This window comes from Arachis hypogaea, chromosome 6, assembly GCF_003086295.3.
Source record: "Arachis hypogaea cultivar Tifrunner chromosome 6, arahy.Tifrunner.gnm2.J5K5, whole genome shotgun sequence".
Classification (NCBI taxonomy): Eukaryota; Viridiplantae; Streptophyta; class Magnoliopsida; order Fabales; family Fabaceae; genus Arachis; species Arachis hypogaea.
The window spans coordinates 14,540,595-14,559,849 of NC_092041.1; the positions used below are offsets into that span (position 1 = coordinate 14,540,595).

At 37.7% G+C, this 19,255-nt stretch overlaps 1 pseudogene; it reads right to left on the minus strand.

Moving 5' to 3' along the window:
• The window catches only part of LOC112805349 (heat stress transcription factor A-2b-like), a 34,752-nt pseudogene extending 28,148 nt beyond the window's left edge, over nt 1–6,604 (minus strand).
• Between the last annotated feature and the right edge of the window lie 12,651 nt (nt 6,605–19,255).

Below are 19,255 nucleotides of genomic sequence, written 5' to 3' on the forward strand. Positions count from 1 at the left end.
CTGTTTCCAGGAAAACTCAAATCCCGTTGGAGGGGTCCGTATGTGATTACAGGAGTGTCACCATATGGATATGTTGAGCTTCAGGATATTGATTCTGACAAGAAGTTCATTGTTAATGGACAGAGAATCAAGCACTATCTTGAAGGAAATTTTGAGCAGGAATGCTCAAAACTGAGACTTGAGTGATTCTCAGTGAAAGTCCAGCTAAAGACAGTAAAGAAGCGCTCGCTGGGAGGCAACCCAGTCATTAGGAGGTTATATGATTAGTTCCTACAGAGGCAAATATCAAAAATGAAGGAATTCACAGAGTTACAGAAGGATTCAGCTCAAAAAGCAGAGAAAATGAGCTTACTGGCGAAAAAACGCCAGTAAGGGGCATTTTGGGCGTTAAACGCCAGAATGGGTACCATTCTGGGCGTTTAACGCCAGGAATGGTGCCATTTTGGGCGTTAAACGCCAGAATGGGCACCATTCTGGGCGTTTAACGCCAGGTGTGCAGCATCACTGGGCGTTCAGAAAAACGCCCAGTGAGGAAGGTTTTCTGGCGTTTAACGCCAGCCAGGGCACCTGGCTGGGCGTTAAACGCCCAAAAGGGGTGCCATATGGGCGTTAAACGCCAGAATGGGTGCCATTCTGGGCGTTTAACGCCAGAAAGGTGGGGGGACCACACTTTTGTTTTCAGCTCAATTTTTTTCAAACTTTCCTCTTTTTACCCATACTCTTCTACATAAATGCACTTCAACCTTTCATCATTCACTTTCAAATCTTCACAAATCAAAGCCATTCTTCAAATCTATTTCAAATTAATCCCAAATCTTCTTCAAAAACTCACCCTTTTCTCAATTTCTTTCCATATCTTCTCAAATCTCCTTTCAAATCTCTCTTTTGTTTTCGAAATTCTCCTCCCCCCACTCTATAAATGAACGTTTCTCACCCCTCATTCCTCACACCATTCGAATTTCCTCTTCCTCTCTCTCTCTCTTCTCTTCTTTCTTTTCTTTTTGCTTGAGGACAAGCAAAACCTCTAAGTTTGGTGTGCTTTTCCGTGATCACTAAGCCAAGATCTATCAAGATCATGGCTCCCAAGGGAAAACAAACTAACTCAAGAGGAAAGAAAGAGACTAATCCAAAGAATCTTTGGAATCAAGAGAAGTTCTTAACCAAAGAACATGAAGACCATTATCACAAAATAATGGGTCTGAGGTCAGTGATCCCGGAAGTCAAATTTGATCTGAAAGAAGATGAATATCCGGAGATCCAAGAGCAAATTCGAAACAGAGGATGGGAAGTTCTGACCAATCCTGAAATAAAGGTTGGAAGGAACATGGTTCAGGAATTCTACTCTAATCTGTGGTTGACAGATAAGCAGAGAATGACTGGAACTGCTTACCATACCTACAGAACCATGGTCAGAGGGAAAGTTATGTACTTTCATCTAGACAAAATAAGAGAAATCTTCAAATTACCTCAACTACAAGATGATCCTGACTCTTTCAATAGGAGGATGGTGAGAGTAGATAAAGGGTTGGATCAAGTTCTAGAGGACATATGCCTCCCTGGGACTAAGTGGATAACCAATTCAAAGGGTGTCCCAAACCAACTCAAGAGGGGAGACCTCAAGCCAATTGCAAGAGGTTGGCTGGACTTTATTGGGCGTTCCATATTGCCCACTAGCAACCGTTCTGAGGTCACCATCAAGAGGGCAGTGATGATTCATTGCATTATGCTTGGAAAAGAAGTGGAGGTCCATCATGTGATTGCTTGTGAGATCTATACCATTGCAAATAAGAATTTCACTGAAGCCAAACTGGCTTACCCAAGCTTGATTTCCTTGCTCTGTAAAGAGGCTGGGGTGAAGATGGGAGTAGATGAGTTCATACCCATTGAACACCCAATCACCAAGAAGTCAATGGAAGGACAAGTGCAAGACAACTCCATCAAGAGGAGGGCGCAGGAATTCCTCCCTGAATTCCCAAGAATTGACTACTGGTCCAGCCTAGAAGCATCTATTAACAAGCTGCAAGAGACTATGGAGCAACTGAAGGAAGAACAGCAGAATCAGAACTGCATGCTCTGCAAATTGCTGAAGGAACAAGAGAAGCAGGGGCGTGAACTCCAAGAATTGAAACGCCAAAAGTTCTCCTCTCAAGCTGAGGGAGCATCCACTTCTCAAAATCAAGGTTGTTGAGTCCTAACTCTGTGAAAACCTCTATCATTAGGAGCCTCTGTTTTTCGTTTTTTATTGAGTTTTGTTTTTATTTTTCGTTTTTCTAGTCTTATTCTATATCTATTTTTGAGTCTTGTTTTAATTCATAATTAATAAAATTGAACTTTTATGCCTTAAAGATATGAATGTCCTATGAATCCATCACCTCTCTTAAATGAAAAATGCTTTAATCACAAAAGAACAAGAAGTACAGGGTTTCAAAATTTATCACTGAAACTAGTTGAATTAGTTTGATGTGGTGACAATACTTTTTGTTTTCTGAATGAATGCTTGAACAGTGCATATGTCTCTTGAATTGGTTGTTTTGAGAATGTTAAAAACTTGTTGGCTCTTGAAAGAATGAGGAGAAAGAGAACTGTTATTGAGGATCTAAAAATCATTAGAGTGATTCTTGAAGCAAGAAAAAGCAGTGATACAAAAAAAAAAGAGAAAGAAAGAAAAGAAAAAGAAAAAGAAAGAAATAAAGTTGTGATCCAAGGCAACAAGAGTGTGCTTAAGAACCTTGGACACCTCTAATTGGGGACTTTAGCAAAGCTGAGTCACAATCTGAAAGGGTTCACCCAATTATGTGTCTGTGGCATGTATGTATCCGGTGGTAATACTGGAAGACAGAGTGCTTTAGGCCACAGCCAAGACTCATACACTAGCTATGTTCAAGAATCATTATGCTTAACTAAGAGAATCAATAACACTATCTGAGTTCTGAGTTCTTATAGATGCCAATCATTCTGAACTTCAAGGGATAGAGTGAGATGCCAAAACTGTTCGGAGGCAAAAAGCTACTAGTCCCGCTCATCTAGTTGGAGCTATGTTTCCTTGATATTTTGGAATCTATAGTATATTCTCTTCTTTTTATCCTATTTTTATTTTCAGTTGCTTGGGGACAAGCAACAATTTAAGTTTGGTGTTGTGATGAGCGGATAATTTGTATGCTTTTTGGCATTGTTTTAAGTATGTTTTTAGTATGATTTAGTTAGTTTTTAGTATATTTTTATTAGTTTTTAGTTAAAATTCACTTTTCTGGACTTTACTATGAGTTTGTGTGTTTTTCTGTGATTTCAGGTATTTTCTGGCTGAAATTGAGGGTCCTGAGCAAAAATCTGATTCCGAGACCAAAAAGGACTGCAGATGCTGTTGGATTCTGACCTTCCTGCACTCGAAGCGGATTTTCTGGAGCTACAGAAGCCCAATTGGCGCGCTCTCAACGGCGTTGGAAAGTAGACATCCTGGGCTTTCCAGCAATATATAATAGTCCATACTTTGCCCAAGATTTGATGGCCCAAATCGGCGCTCAAAGTCACCTACAGAAATTCCAGCGTTAAACGCCGGAACTGGCATAAAATTTGGGGTTAAACGCCCAAACTGGCATGAGAACTGGCGTTTAACTCCAGAAAAGGTCTCTACACGAAATTCCTTCATTGCTCAGCCCAAGCACACACCAAGTGGGCCCGGAAGTGGATTTTTCTGTCATTTACTCATTTCTGTAAACCTTAGGACACTAGTTTACTATTTATAGGATCTTTTGACATTGTATCAAGGGGGGATACAACCTTTTGATGACCTTATGACATTTTTACATGTTTTCTTCCACAGCATGAGTCTCTAAACCCCATGGTTGGGGTGAGGAGCTCTGCTGTGTCTTGATGGATTAATGCAATTACTACTGTTTCTCATTCAATCATGCTTGCTTCCATTCTAAGATAATACTTGTTCTTAATCCGGATGAATGTGATGATCCGTGACAATCATCATCATTCTCAATCATGAACGTGTGACTGACAACCACCTCCGTTCTACCTTAGATTAAGTAGTTATCTCTTGGATTCTTTAACCGGAATCTTCGTGGTATAAGCTAGACTGATGGCGGCATTCAAGAGAATCCGGAAGGTCTAAACCTTGTCTGTGGTATTCTGAGTAGGATTCAATGATTGAATGACTGTGACGTGCTTCAATCTCCTGAAGGCGGGGCGTTAGTGACAGACGCAAAAGAATCACTGGATTCTATTCCGGCCTTATTGAGAACCGACAGATGGAATGCCGTGCCGTGACAGGGCATTAGGAATCGTTCCAATGAGAGGATGGGAGGTAGCCATTGACAACGGTGAAACCCTACATACAGCTTGCCATGGAAGGAGACTTGCGTGTTTGAAGAAGAAGACAGTAGGAAAGCAGAGATTCAGAAGATGGAGCATCTCCAAACCTCAACCTATTCTCCATTACTGCAAAACAAGTAATCATTTCATGTTCTTTTGCTTTTCACAATCAATCCTGATAATTTCTGATATCCTGACTAAGATTTACAAGATAACCATAGCTTGCTTCAAGCCGACAATCTCTGTGGGATCGACCCTTGCTCACGCAAGGTATTACTTGGACGACCCAGTACACTTGCTGGTTAGTTGTGCGGGATTGCAAAAGTGTGATTGCAATTTCGTGCACCACCTACATACAGCTTGCCATAGAAAGGAGTAAGAAGGATTGGATGAAGACAGTAGGAAAGCAGAGAGACGGAAGGGACAAAGCATCTCCATTCGCTTATCTGAAATTCTCACCAATGAATTACATAAGTATCTCTATCTTTATCTTTATGTTTTATTCATCATCCATAACCATTTGAGTCTGCCTGACTGAGATTTACAAGATGACCATAGCTTGCTTCATACCAACAATCTCCGTGGGATCGACCCTTACTCGTGTAAGGTTTATTACTTGGACGACCCAGTGCACTTGCTGGTTAGTTGTGCGAAGTTGTGATAAAGAGTTGAGATTGCAATTGTGCGTGCCATGTTGATAGCGCCATTGATGATCACAATTTCGTGCACTAAGAAGGCGTGCGGATCTTAAACCACGAAGCTTGCTCCGCTTCGGCTCCACGACACTATGTGGTCTGTGATATGAATAAAACACAATTCTCTACTTGCAAGAATTAGAGGAACAATAATATCTACTCACAACAGGTATTCACACCAGCACAATAATACTTAATAGCAGCGAAAACATCACATAAACTAGAAATTAGAGACAAGCTAACACACCAAAATTTTTAATGTGAAAAACCTCCTCAATGAGAGAAGTAAAAATCACGAGTCACTAAAATCAGGATATAGCTTCATTATGATGAAAAATAGGGTACAAGAGAGTCACAAATTACTGCACAAAACGTGCATACAACAAGCCAAACAACCCAAGCTTCAAAACTTACAAAACAAGAACAAGAAGATGAAAATACTATAAAAATAGAGCTACTGTGCGTAGTCAATATCCCCAGCTAGAGATGTCTAATTGAAGATCCGAATGGTGAAATTAAAGAATCAGATGTGAAGAACACACTGTCCAAATTTAAGCTCGATCCAACGGTTAACAAATCTGTAGCGACCAATTTATAGAAATAGCTTTGTATATGTACGAAAATGACTTTCTCTCTTCTCTTCTCTCAGTGTTTGGTGTTCTCTTGCAAAATGACATCTCTCTCTCTCAACCATAACTCACCTCAGCCACTTCAATTATTCATGGACTTGGATACTAGCATTTGGGCTTTTTCTCCACATAGGAAGGGAGCCCAAAAACCAACAAATCTCCCCCTCAGGACTATATGGAGGCAACCGCCAATCTGGCGATTAAGCAATAAACTTCAAACTTCCATCTTGGTAATGCCTTGGTCATCATATCATAACCATTCTCATCAGTATGAACCTTTTCAAGTTCCAACAACTCAGCATCCAAAACATCACGTATCCAATGTTACCTCACATCAATATGTTTGGATCGAGAATGAAAAGTAGAGTTTTTACCAAGATGTATAGCACTTTGACTATCACAAAACAACACATACCTCTCTTGAGTAAACCCGAGTTCTTTCAAGAATTTCTTCATCCAAAGCATCTCCTTGCACGCTTCGGTAATGGCAATAAACTCAGCCTCGGTAATAGACAAAACAACACATTTTTGCAATCTAGATTGCCAAGACACAGCTCCACCCGCAAAGTTGATCAAGAAGCCTGAAATGGACCTTCTAGAATCAATATCTCCTGCCATGTCTGAGTTAGTGTAACCAACTAGAATAGGCTTATCACTTCTATAACACAACTTCATGTTAGAAGTACTACGAAGATATCTCATTGTCCATTTTACAGCATTCCAATGCTCTCTTCCTGGGTTTGAAACAAAACGGCTAATACAACCAACAACATGAGCTATATCCGGTCTTGTGCACATCATAACATACATTAAACTATCCATGGTTGATGCATATGGAACTTTTTCCATGTCTTTCTTCTCTTCATCACTTGATGAACTTTGCTTGCAACTCAATTTAAAGTGTGTAACAAGAGGAGTACTAACGGCCTTTGCTTTCTCCATTTGAAACCTGTGCAACATTGTCTCTATGTATTTCTCCCGTGACAACCAAAGTTTCTTCTACTTTCTATCACGCTCGATTCTTATACCAAGAATCTCTTTTGCTGGTCCAAGGTCCTTCATTGCAAGTTGCTTCTTCAACATATCAATCCTAGAAGCATTCTGACCAACACTAAGCATGTCATCAACATATATCAAAAGGATAATAAAATCATTACTAGCAAACTGTTTAAAAAATACACAATGATCAGAAGTAGTTTTCTTGTAGCCTTGTTCTGCCATAACAGACTCAAACTTCTTGTACCATTGTCTTGGAACTTGCTTCAAGCCATACAAGCTCTTCTTCAGTTTGCAAACATGATCATCTTTGCCTTTTACCATGAAACCTTCAGGTTGTTCCATGTAAATTTCATCCTTAAGATCACCATGAAGAAAATTAGTTTTCACATCCATCTGCTCTATTTCTAAATCAAGACTTGTAGCCAAACTCAAAACAATCCTAATAGAAGATCTTCTCACAACCGGTGAAAAAATTTTATTATAGTCAACTCCCTTTTTCTGCCTGTAGCCCTTGATCACCAATCTAGCCTTGTACCTTGGACACTGAGGATTTTCTTCATGCTTCAACCTATAAACCCACCTGTTCAGCAAAGCTTTCTTTCCTTTTGGCAACTTCACAAGCTCAAATATTTGATTATCATACAAGGATTTCATTTCATCTTGCATTGCATCAAACTATTTCGTCACCTTCCATAACTTCCTCATAACATTCAGGTTCTCCCCCATCAGTCAAGGTCGTATATCCATCAGTAAATGTCACATACTCATTAGAAGGATATCTCGTTGAAGGTCGCTGCTCTCTAATAGACCTCTTAGGATGGAAACCTGGTGGATCTTTAGGTAGCTCAGGTTGATTATCAGCATCATCATCAACTAGAGCATCAATTGGATCTCCCATCTCCTGGTCATCGGGAACCAAAGGCTCATTTTGCTGCATATGCTCCTGATCTTGATTCTCTATTTGTTCTGACGAAGGAGGCGACTGAACTAGATCTACATCAGTCAAATCACTGCTCTCTTGTGATTGACTCTTCTCTACCTTATCAATGTCTTCAATGGTCTGGTCTTCAACAAACTCTACATCATGGCTTCTTACAAGCTTATTTTCAATTGGATTATAAAGCCTGTAACCAAACTCATCTTGACCATATCCAATAAAAATGCACAGCCTTGTCTTCACATCCAACTTGGACCTCTCATCCTTTGGAAGATGAATAAATGCTTTACATCCAAAGACTCTCAAATGACCATACGAGACATATTTGCTCGACCAAACATGATCTGGAACATCATTGTCCAAAGCAATTGTAGGACTCAGATTAATCACATGAGCCGCTGTAAGTAGCGCTTCACCCCAAAAGACTTTAGGTAGCTTAGTTTCAGTAAGCATACACCTAACTCTTTCAATTAGTGTTCTATTCATCATTTCTGCCAAACCGTTCAACTGAGGTATTTTAGGAGGTGTCTTTTCATGCCTAATGCCTTGCTACTTGTAATACACATCAAATGGTCCACAATACTCACCACCATTATCAGTGCGAATATATTTAAGTTTTTTACCTGTTTGCCTCTCAACCAAAGCTTGGAATTGCTTGAACTTTTCCAAAGCTTGGTCCTTTGTTTTCAAGCACAAGTCCAAAGCTTTCTTGACTGATCATCAATAAAAGTAATAAAGTAAATAGCTCCACTAAAATACCGTACCTTCAAAGTAAATATAAGAGTGCACCAACTTCAAGAAGTCTGATTTTCTTGAAGGTTGATGCTTCTTGAAGGATAATCTTATTTGTTTGTCAGCCATGCAATGAGAACATTTCTCTAACTCTACATTCTTCAAACCTGAAAGAGCATCCTTTCGAGCCAAATAGCTAAGTCCTTTTTCACTAATATGACCAAGTCTTTTGTGCCACAAGCTACAAACTTCTGTACTTTCAATCGCATTCACACTACCTTTTGCAATCATGGCATGCATCACATACAAACTTGAAGTACCTTTTTCTCGAGCCACCACTAAATTACCTTTAGTAAGCTTCCATTGTCCAAAGCCGAAAGTGTTTACAAAGCCTTCATTATTAAGCTTTTTAACTGAAACCAAATTTAAGCGAACATCTGGAGCGTGTCTAACATCTTTGAGTAGTAGCTTCATTCCCATATTAGTCTTAAGACAAACATCTCATACACCAATAACCTTGGTTAAGCCATCATTATCCATCTTAAGCACTCCAAAATTACCTGGAGTATAAGAAGTGAAGAACTCCTTCTTCGGTGTAACATGTATTGAGGCGCTACTATCAATTACCTAGCTGAACTCATCATCAGAAACAAGATTGACTTTGTACTCATAATCGCAATATCAACAATAAGAAGATCATCTAAAATAGAAGATACACGATCATTACCACTATCATCCTTCTTTTCTTGCTTACCTTTGTTTTCTTTTTTCCAAAGATAGTAATATTTTTTAACTATGACAGTAGTGACACTCAACATTCTTGTCTTCCTTTTCAGTCTTCCTTCTCATCTCTTCATTTAAAATGCCACCCTTAACAAGTTGCATGCTCTGATACCACTTGTTGGGCCAACCGTGAGGAGCTCTCGATCATCGGAGAAATTTCGGGGAGGAATCAAGCGAGAGAACATAAGATGAGAAGGCACCACATCCAATTCAAAACCTTAAGGTAGTAAGTTAATGGGTCTCTCATCTTATAAACTCCTCACTCTTCCTTGCTTTCTTTGATGTGGGACTAATTTTATGCACTCCTCACACTTGTAAACATTAACAATCTCCCCTTCAAGTGTGAACTTCCACATCAAGCATCAACTCCCCTCTAGCTCCTCCATTATCACGAGTATTCGTCCATCACACCGTCGCAAAACACCGCAGGACATGCCTCTTGGACCACCTTTGCTAGGAAGACTTTCGATGCTTCACATTGAATACCCCTTAAAACCACCAGACCGATTAACCATCGGTTCTGATACCACTTGTTGGTGTTCGAACTCCCATTCTTCATCTGTTTTAGATTCTGGTTTTTGTGTAGAAAATACGGGTAAATGTAGATTTTTGACAAACAACAAATCTTTTATTTTGCCCTTCCATAGATGGTCATTAGTGTCATTCAAACTTATTATCCTAGTGGAATTATTTGCCTCCATCTTTCAAGAAAGTTATAACCAAATATCCGAAACTGAGCTCTGATGCCAATTGATAGGAATAAAACACAATTTCCTACTTGCAAGAATTAGAGGAGCAACAATATCCACTCACAACAAGTATTCACACCAACACAATAATACCCAATAGCAGCGGAAAAATCACATAAACCAGAAATTAGAGATAAGCTAACATACCAAAATTTTTAACATGGAAAACCTCCTCAATGAGAGAAGTAAAAACCACGAGTCACCAAGACCAGGATATAGCTTCACTATGATGAAAATAGGGTACAAGAGAGTCACAAATTATTGCACAAAACGTGCATACAATAAGCCAAAAAGCCCAAGCTTCAAAGCTTACAAAACAAGAACAAGAAGATGAAAATATTACAAAAACAGAGCTGTTGTGCGTTGTCAATATCTCCAGCGACAGATGTCGAATTGAAGTTTTGAACGGTGAAATCAAAGAACCAAATATGTAGAACACACTGTCCAAATTTAAGCTCGATCCAATGGTTAACGAATCTGTAGCAACCAATTTACAGAAATAGCTTTGTATATGTACGAAAATAATTTTCTCTCTTCTCTTCTCTCTAGTGTTTGGTGTTCTCTTGTAAAATGACCTCTCTCTCTCTCAACCCTAACTCACCTCAGTTACTTCAACTTTCATAAGTTTGGATACTAGCATTTAGATTTTTTCTCCACATAAAAAGAGAGCCCAAAAACCCAACAATCTATGGCCAGATCGTCTACCGCGTCTAACGTCTTCGTCAGTAATGGTGGTGGCCCCGCTTCGTGGAGCCCCTCCATTGGCTGCGGCAGAGGAACCATCCTCATCTCGTCATTTTCAGCCACAAAGTACGACGATGACGGGTTCCTCGTGGTACTCTTCCTTTACCGGGTACAGGTAGTTCATTTTCCCAAACCGAGGAATCCTAGTGCTGAATTATAGTTAATAAAAAAATGAAAAATAAAAGAGGATAAGAAGGAAGCCAACGTCGAAATGCAGGGGAGCTCTGTTTCGGCTTCCTTAGTGGGAAAGTCGTTGAGACGGTTAGAGAAAAAAGAAGAACGAACCGTTTGTTATAACACATAACACACACTCACTCGTGTGTCACACTTATCTATGAAGAGAGCCACTGCTGAAGTGTTTGAAGTGATTATATATAAGGAGGAGATTAATTAATTAAAATAGTATTAGTGAGTGATAAGAAAAAGAATTCGGATAAATAATTAGAAGAATAATGTTTAAGAAGTTTCTAGACATATTGGGAGGAATACTATTATACTATTGAACCCGGTTTCCACAAATAGCAAGTGGATTTCTTTGCTTGGAAAGTTCTGGAAAGTTCACATGTTATTAGATATTGACTTAAATAGGTAGATGGTTAAGATTCTCAAAGCAATTTATGTGGTGGTCCTAATAAATGCAGAACAAGATAGAGAAGAACCGAATTTCCTGTTAACGGAGAAACGCTCACTTCAGTTCCTTGTAATTTTCTTTTTGTGAAGGGCTTGTAGATCAATAGTTTGGTGGCTCAATTTGTTCTATTTTTTTTGGACAGTGTTATAGTGTTGAAACTAATATTTTTCAACAGGTGCTGAAATGAACTGATTATGCTATATGACAAACGCGTATTGTTGTTGGTGTAACAAGAGAAATCAAGAAATAAGTGGAAATAGCAGAATACAGTAATTGGTTAGAATAGTGTTCAACTAATTAAATCAAAAAATTTGTATAAATTGAGGTGGTTATAATTTGTTAATTTTTATTACATTGGGTTTTTCCTTTTTTTGTTACAGTTGAAATTTTTTGGTAAGTAGGTAGACTAATTAGGATAATTAGGCTTATATTGTGTAAGAATGATTTAATATTTTAAAAATAAAAATTTTAATATTAATACATTAACTAATACTCCTACATAAATTAACTAACTTAGTTCATAAATTCAAGAAAAAAAAACTTACTTCATAAATTCTTATTTAATAATAAATGGTTGAATTGTTATCAAATAAACTAAATATTTTATTTTTCAAAATATCAACTAAAATAATATATTTACAAATCGAATTTTTAATTTTTTTAATAATATAAAATAATTTTTTATTATTTTAAATTGGTTATCTTCTAATACACATTTGAATCAACCTGTTAACAATGATTTAATACAGTTAATTAAATAATAATATTCTCACTCATTTAACGAAACACAATCTAATTAATTTTATTTTTAAATTATAAAATTAATTTTTTTTCAGTTTTTATTTTTAAATCATTTAATCCACACTCAATTTTTTCTAATTTTAAATTAATATTTATTAATTTTAAAATTATAAGACAACTTTTTTTCCCAAAACCAAATATATATCACTAACAATAATAAGCACATTGTATGACTACATTTAATTTCATATTGCGTACTTACTGTATATTACTAGTTTTAACTAAATAAAAAATAAAACATAACAAATATTTGAAGTATTATAAGGATTTATTATAACTATGTTAGAAAATGAGTGATATAATAACTATGTTGTCTAGTCCAATTTATAATTTTTATCAAATTTCTAAATTTTGTTCTTATAATTAATACTCCAACTATATAAATATAAATGTGTTAAAAAGAGGAGCATATTATCACGGCTTTGAACACACTCTAATGCTACCGTGCCGGCACTCAAACTTATTCAACCTATTGATTTAAGACCAAATCAGCCTAACCTTCAATCTTTAGTAAGAAAGCTAAGAATACAAGAGAACACAAGAGAAAGGAAGCTTGGTCGAAAAAATACTTTATTTCTCAAGTGTATGTTACAAATGATTCACACACTTCTCACACTAACTCTCACATCCTATTTATAGCCATCCACCTTCTTAATGGATGGTTATAATTAAATCTAATCAACGGTCCAGATTAATCATCCAGAACCTTCTTTATAAATATCTATCTTACCACAACTTTCTAAATGTTTTTAGATTATTCCATACCACTTTTTATATTTCTATATACATCTACACTCTTCTAGAATACTCTATGACCTTCCAGAATCCTCTAACACTTTCTAGGGTATTCCAGAACATTTCAGAACATTCTAAAATGTTTCGAAACCATCTAAAACATTCTCAAATGCTCTAAAAAACTATACAAACACTGTTAAATTTAATCTTCTAAAATTTACCGTGACAATATGGCATATAACTTACAAGCCATTCACGTTGTCCTCGTAATCCTTCAAACACATTTGGTGTGTATAATGTAATGGATGTGCAATATAAAAATAATCGTAGCCATACAATGTGCTTGTATTGTTAGTGATGTATATTTTTTATGTTTTATTTTTTATTTAATTAAATAAAAAATAAATATTTAAAACTAGTAATATGCAGTAAGTATGTAATATGAAAATAAATGTAGGCTCAATTTGAGTAAATAACTTAAATAAGCTTTTTTTGAAAAAAGAGCTTAAAGTATAAGAACTTTTATTAATAGCAGTTTATAAATAAGTTATTTTGTATTTGAATTTTTAGTTATAAAAATAGTTATTTTAAAGTTGTAGCGTTTGGATAAATAACTCAAAAAATACAATTTTTTTTCACAAAAATGGATATTAAAATAACGATGATAACAAATACTTTTCAACATTAAATGTTGATTTTCTATAACCTAATAACTAAGATTACAATTGTTTAGGCAATTAATTCTTTATTTGCTCTCTTATTAGTTCCATTTTTAGGTAGAAACTTGTTCTTCTACTTCATCTTCACCTATAACAGTGTTCTTGTATGTGATAAATAGTAATAAAATTTTAATTTACAATAATCTTGATGGCAATGCCAAAAAAATTATTTTTTAGTTAGTGTTTACTATTTTATTGTGTATGATATGGTAGATAAAAATAAAAAATAAATATAAAATGTGTGTCAATGCATATTTAATTGCTGTTTTTTTTTTTTTTTTACTTCTATTAGAATTTCCTCCTCTTTGATTAGGGTCAAGAACTTACTATAACTAACTATAAAAATAATAGCAGCTATATAAAAATAAAATCACAAAAAATACTAAAATTAAAACTGAGATTTTATACCACACACAATGTTAAATACAAATTTAATAATAAAAATAGAATGGTAAAATGATAAAAAAATGGAAAGAATATATGCAATAGGTGGTTCAGATGGAACATTGTTTTAAAATGTAGTGGATGGTCAATATTTTCAACAGATAAATCATTATGTGAAAATGATGGTGGAAGGCCAATAATTCTAGCAGATGGAACCTTAGATGAAAATGGTGGTGGGAGGTCAGTATTTTCAGTCTTTTTTACAGAGTTAAAAATAAAAGTAGATTTTTTTGTTTTGAGGTTTTTTTTATGAAAATGATAGAATGACTTATCGAGGAGAAATCATATATTTCTACTTTTTAAAAAAACTATGAATTAACCTTTCGAAAAATTAAAAGTTTTTTCTAAAATAGTGCCCGCGTACGGTGACTTTTCATAATTCAAAAGTCAGAAAAAGTAGCTTATGCTACTTTCAAAACGGACTCATAGTCATACAATATGTTTATATTGCTAGTAATGTATATTTGGTTTTAGAAAAACAAAATTACTTTATAATTTTTGAAATTAATGAATATTAATTTAAAATTAGAAAAATTTGAGTATAAAAATGATTTAAAAATAAATATTGTAAAAGTTTAATTTTATAATTTAAAAATAAAATAAATTAGATTGTGTTTGCTAAATAAGTAAGAATGTTATTATTTAATTAACATATTAAATCATTGTTAACAGGTTGATTCAATATGTATCATAGGATAATTAATTTAAAATAATAAAAAAATATTTTATATTATTAAAAAATTAAAAATGTAATTTATAAATATATTATTTTAGTTGATATTTTGAAAAATAAAATATTTAATTTACTTGATAACAATTCAACCATTTATTATTAAATAAGAATTTATGAAGTAAGTTTTTTTTGTATTTATGAACTAGGTTAGTTAATTTATGTAAGAGTTTTAGTTAATGTATTAGTATCAAAATTTTTATTTTCAAAATATTATATCATTCTTATACCATGTAAGTCCAATCACTCTAAGTAGTCTACCTACTTATAAAAAAATCTCAACTATAACAAAAAAAAAAAGAAAAATCCAATTGTAATAAAAATTAACAAGCTATAACTATCTCAATATACAAATTTTTGGTTTAATTACTCGACACCATCATAATGACCAATTACTGTATTTTGCTGATTCCACTTACTTCTTGATTTCTCTTGTCACACCAACAACAATACGCGTTTATTATATAGCGTAACCAGCTCATTTCAGTACTTACCGAAAAATATTAGTTTCAGCACCATAGCATTGCCTTTTTTTTTGTGTCATAGTGGCTCAATTTATTCAAAGCCAATGAATCCTTAAATGGTCTTGTTGATGTTAGATTTACTTAGTGGATTGGATTTTTTTTTCGTTTTTGAATAACTAGTTGGATTTGATTATTGGATTGTATTGTTAGAATAAATGGTCTCCAAATGTGGTATGGTATATTAAATATATGGGTAAAAAACTTATATAAGCCAAGGCAAGAAGGGTCTAACGTAAATACGCCAAACCGAAAATCGTTTCAACAATAAGCCAAACACTATCTTTATGTAATTCGAACCAAGGTGGTTCGAACTACAAACCTTAATAATTCGAACCAGTGTGGTTCGAATTAGGGGAGAGGAAATTTAAACGTAATTCGAACCAGGGTGGTTCGAACTCTTCTTGCACGTAATTCGAATTGGCCTAGCTCGAATTATTCATTGGAAACCAAACCATGTAATTCGAACCAAGCTGGTTCGAATTACCCTTGGCGTGGTCCTTCATAATTCGAACCAAGGTGGTTCGAATTATGGGTGATTCGGCTATATAAGGAGTTCGAATCACCCTCATTCGAACTATTATTCCTACCCCCTACCCCACAAAATCTCAGAGAAAACGACCCAGATTCTGTCTCGGAGGTACTTCTCCATCCGCCTTCACCGCTGCATCAGAGTCTGTCGCAGGGATTTCAGCGGCACCCCTGTATGTTGCGCCACCAGCACAGCCTGCCCCACCGGATGATGGGGATGACATCGAGGATGAGGAGCCGTTTATCCGCCGAGGTCAGAGGGCACGGGTAGCCCGTCGCTGTGGTACTGGGTCGCATCTGTTTAGATGATTCACGTTTCATGTATTTTTTCCTTAAAGTTCATTCATGTATGAAAGTGATTTGTATTTTTTTTGTTATGTTATAGTCTGTTCACCTATGTTTTTTTTATTTGTGTTGTTGGACTTTGATTATGTATGATCAATGAATCTTGAAACAGTTCAGTGTTTATTTTTTCTTATTAAATTGTGCACCTACGGAAAATGTAGCATTATACATAATTAAAGAAGCCATATTCATTACTACTCGCAACAATCAAACTAAAAGTCATGCGCACTAATGTAAATAATACTGACACTAACAACATGCGAAATAATGTAAATAACTATAAGACTAGCAACATGCGCACTAATGTAAATAATGCTAACACTAACAACATGCATACTAATGGTGTCCTGTCTGAGACGAGCATCCAACCTGTGGGCAACTACGTCGTGTGTGTCCGGGTTGGCGACATAGGCCGCACCTCTTTGGCCGATTCGGATCTGCCTCGTCCATATTCGTCCGTATCCTAGTGGATCTAGGACGACCCTCTCTGGCACGCCTCTTGTCAGGGTCTGGAATCACCGTGGGCCCGTCGTAAGGTGGCCAGAAGCCCTCCGGGATCGAAGGTGTGAATCCCATCTGATACACACTGAACACCGAGCTAATCTGATAGACGCTGTGAACGTAAGAGGTCCAGGTGACCCGTGAGTATGCACAGCATGCAAGTGCGTGCTGACACGGGAAATGAAGAGCCTGGAAGTACCCGCAGTCACATGTCCGAGAGGCAAGTGATACTCTGTAAGTACCCAAGGAGAAAGAACCAGTCGGAGTGGTCTCTGCTACAGTGAACTCGGAGTTATCCCGGTCATACAGCGTCACCGTGAAGCACCTGGCCGTCTTCATGTTGGCCTCAATACACTTCACCAAATGCTGACTGAATTGTTGTCCTGTTCCCATATGGGCCTCAGCCTCTCTCCCCTTGCGAACAAACAGTTCCGCAAGCCTACCATATGTTGCCTTCACCAGGGATGCTACAGGGAGATTTCTGACCCCCTTCAGGATAGAGTTCACACACTCGGAGATGTTCGTCGTCATGTGACCGAATCTCCGCCCCTCATCACGATGCTGAGTCCACAACGAGTAATCAATCCGGTTCGCCCACTCACACATCGCCGGATCTTCAGATCGCAGGATATCAAACCAGTAATCAAATTCAACCTCGGTCTTCGCATACGCCGCGTTCACTAGTAGCCTCCTAGCGTCTTTGCCCTTGAAGGTTAGGGCAAAATTAGCCGCTACGTGTCGTATGCAGAATGCACGGTACGCAGATGGCGGTAGCCAACCGCCGTCAGGGGCCTCAAGCGCAGCCTTGATGCCGTTGTGCCTGTTCGATATAACCAGCAGACCGGGCTGCGGGGTCACGTGCTGTCGAAGGTGCGAGAGAAAGAATGTCCAGGATTCCGCATTCTCACCCTCTACTAGTGCGAATGCGACAGGTAGAATGTTCGAGTTCCCGTCCTGTGCAATCGCGATGAGCAACGTCCCCTCATACTTCCCATACAGATGTGTGCCGTCAATGCTCACTAGCGGCTTGCAATGACGGAATGCCTCGATGCACGGCGGGAAAGTCCAGAAAAGCCTGTGGAAGTACGCTTGAGACTCGTCCACTTGTCCTCCAACTCGAACCGGGCTCATCTTAAGGACGACAACACTACCAGGCATCGTCAGCTGCACAGCCAACACCCACCTAGGCAGGTCGTTGTAGGACTCATCCCAGTCACCGTATATGAGGGCAATAGATTTCTGCTTCGCCATCCAAACCCTCCGGTAAGTCGGCCTAAAACCAAAGTGCGCTGCCGTGGCGTTCAGGAGCACCTTGATGCTCACGGATGCATCGGCCCTAACCATTGGCATAATGAACGCCGAAATCACATGATAATCCAAACTCCTGTGGTCACTCGAGATGGATGTGGCCAGGCAAGTGTGAGGTCCATTGTACCGTTTGACCTCCCAAATGCCCTTGCGCTTCCGGAGACTCAGTCGAATCAACCATGTGCACCCATTCCCAAACTCGGAACACTTGCCCACATACCGGCGGTGATCGGACTCCACCACCTTGTACTGTACCCCTCGCCGGATGCTGTAAGTCTTCACACTTAAAAGGGCCTCATCTTTATCCTGGAATTGCTGACCAACCTGGAACTCTGTCAGACCAGTAGTCCCTTCCGCATCTCTAGCTCCGAATCCAACAGCGTGCCCTAAAACCCCCTCATGTCTCATGGCGTCCAAGTCCAACGAGGAAAAATGTGGTGGATACTACTGTGTGCCAGAGCTAGAACCACCTACCTCCAATGCAGGCGCAGTCGCTCCAATATCATCAGCGGTGTCATCGTCAATCATATCCGGCTCGACGTCATCCTCCTCTTCATCAACCAAAAAACCGTCTCCTGCGCCAACAGGTGCAACTCCCACTAAAGCGTTCGGCAAATTTTCCCTTTCCACTACCTCGTCGCCTTCGGTGCCATTGAGGTCAACAACAAAAGACGGGGAGGCGACATGTTGGACCACTGGTTCGTACACAGGGACGGACGAGGAAGCAACGGCAGGCCGGGAACTAGAACCTGCTGGATTCGCTATAGTGTTCGTATTCCTGTTCGAACCGCCGGAGCTGGATACAACATCAACCAGCCGTGCCAACAACTCCGGTGTCCTCACCTCCGGAAACTGCCATCGACAAAGAAACATTACTTGCAAGTCCACATCATTATTAATCGTGAAGCAATCATACTTCACGGCATAGTTGTCAGAACCGAACCGGTGATCGAACCGGCCAGGCCACTGGGTCACTGGGTCACTGGTTCAACCGGTGGGTCACTGGTTGAACCGGTTAACCCGGTCCCACATAAGTAAAATGTATAAAATAGCAAAAAACTTGAAAATTAAAAGTTAAAAAACATATCTCCAATAATATTTTAATAAACATTAAATCTCAAATCCTAAAAATAAGTAGTAATACGAGAATAAACATAAAATTTAGTACTATTAGTCTATTACATGAACAACTCAATTTAACATAATGAAAACAACAATTCATGGATTATATCCAAGGAGTAACTTCAAAGTCTGGAAATCTTTCTTCATCTAACAAATCTGGAGCTACATCCTGATTGGTTTCATTCTGATTTGCATTTTCCACAGAAGTATTATTAGCTTCACCATCATCTCGATCATCTTCCAGATTCAATTCATCTAGCATTTCAATAATGTTTCACA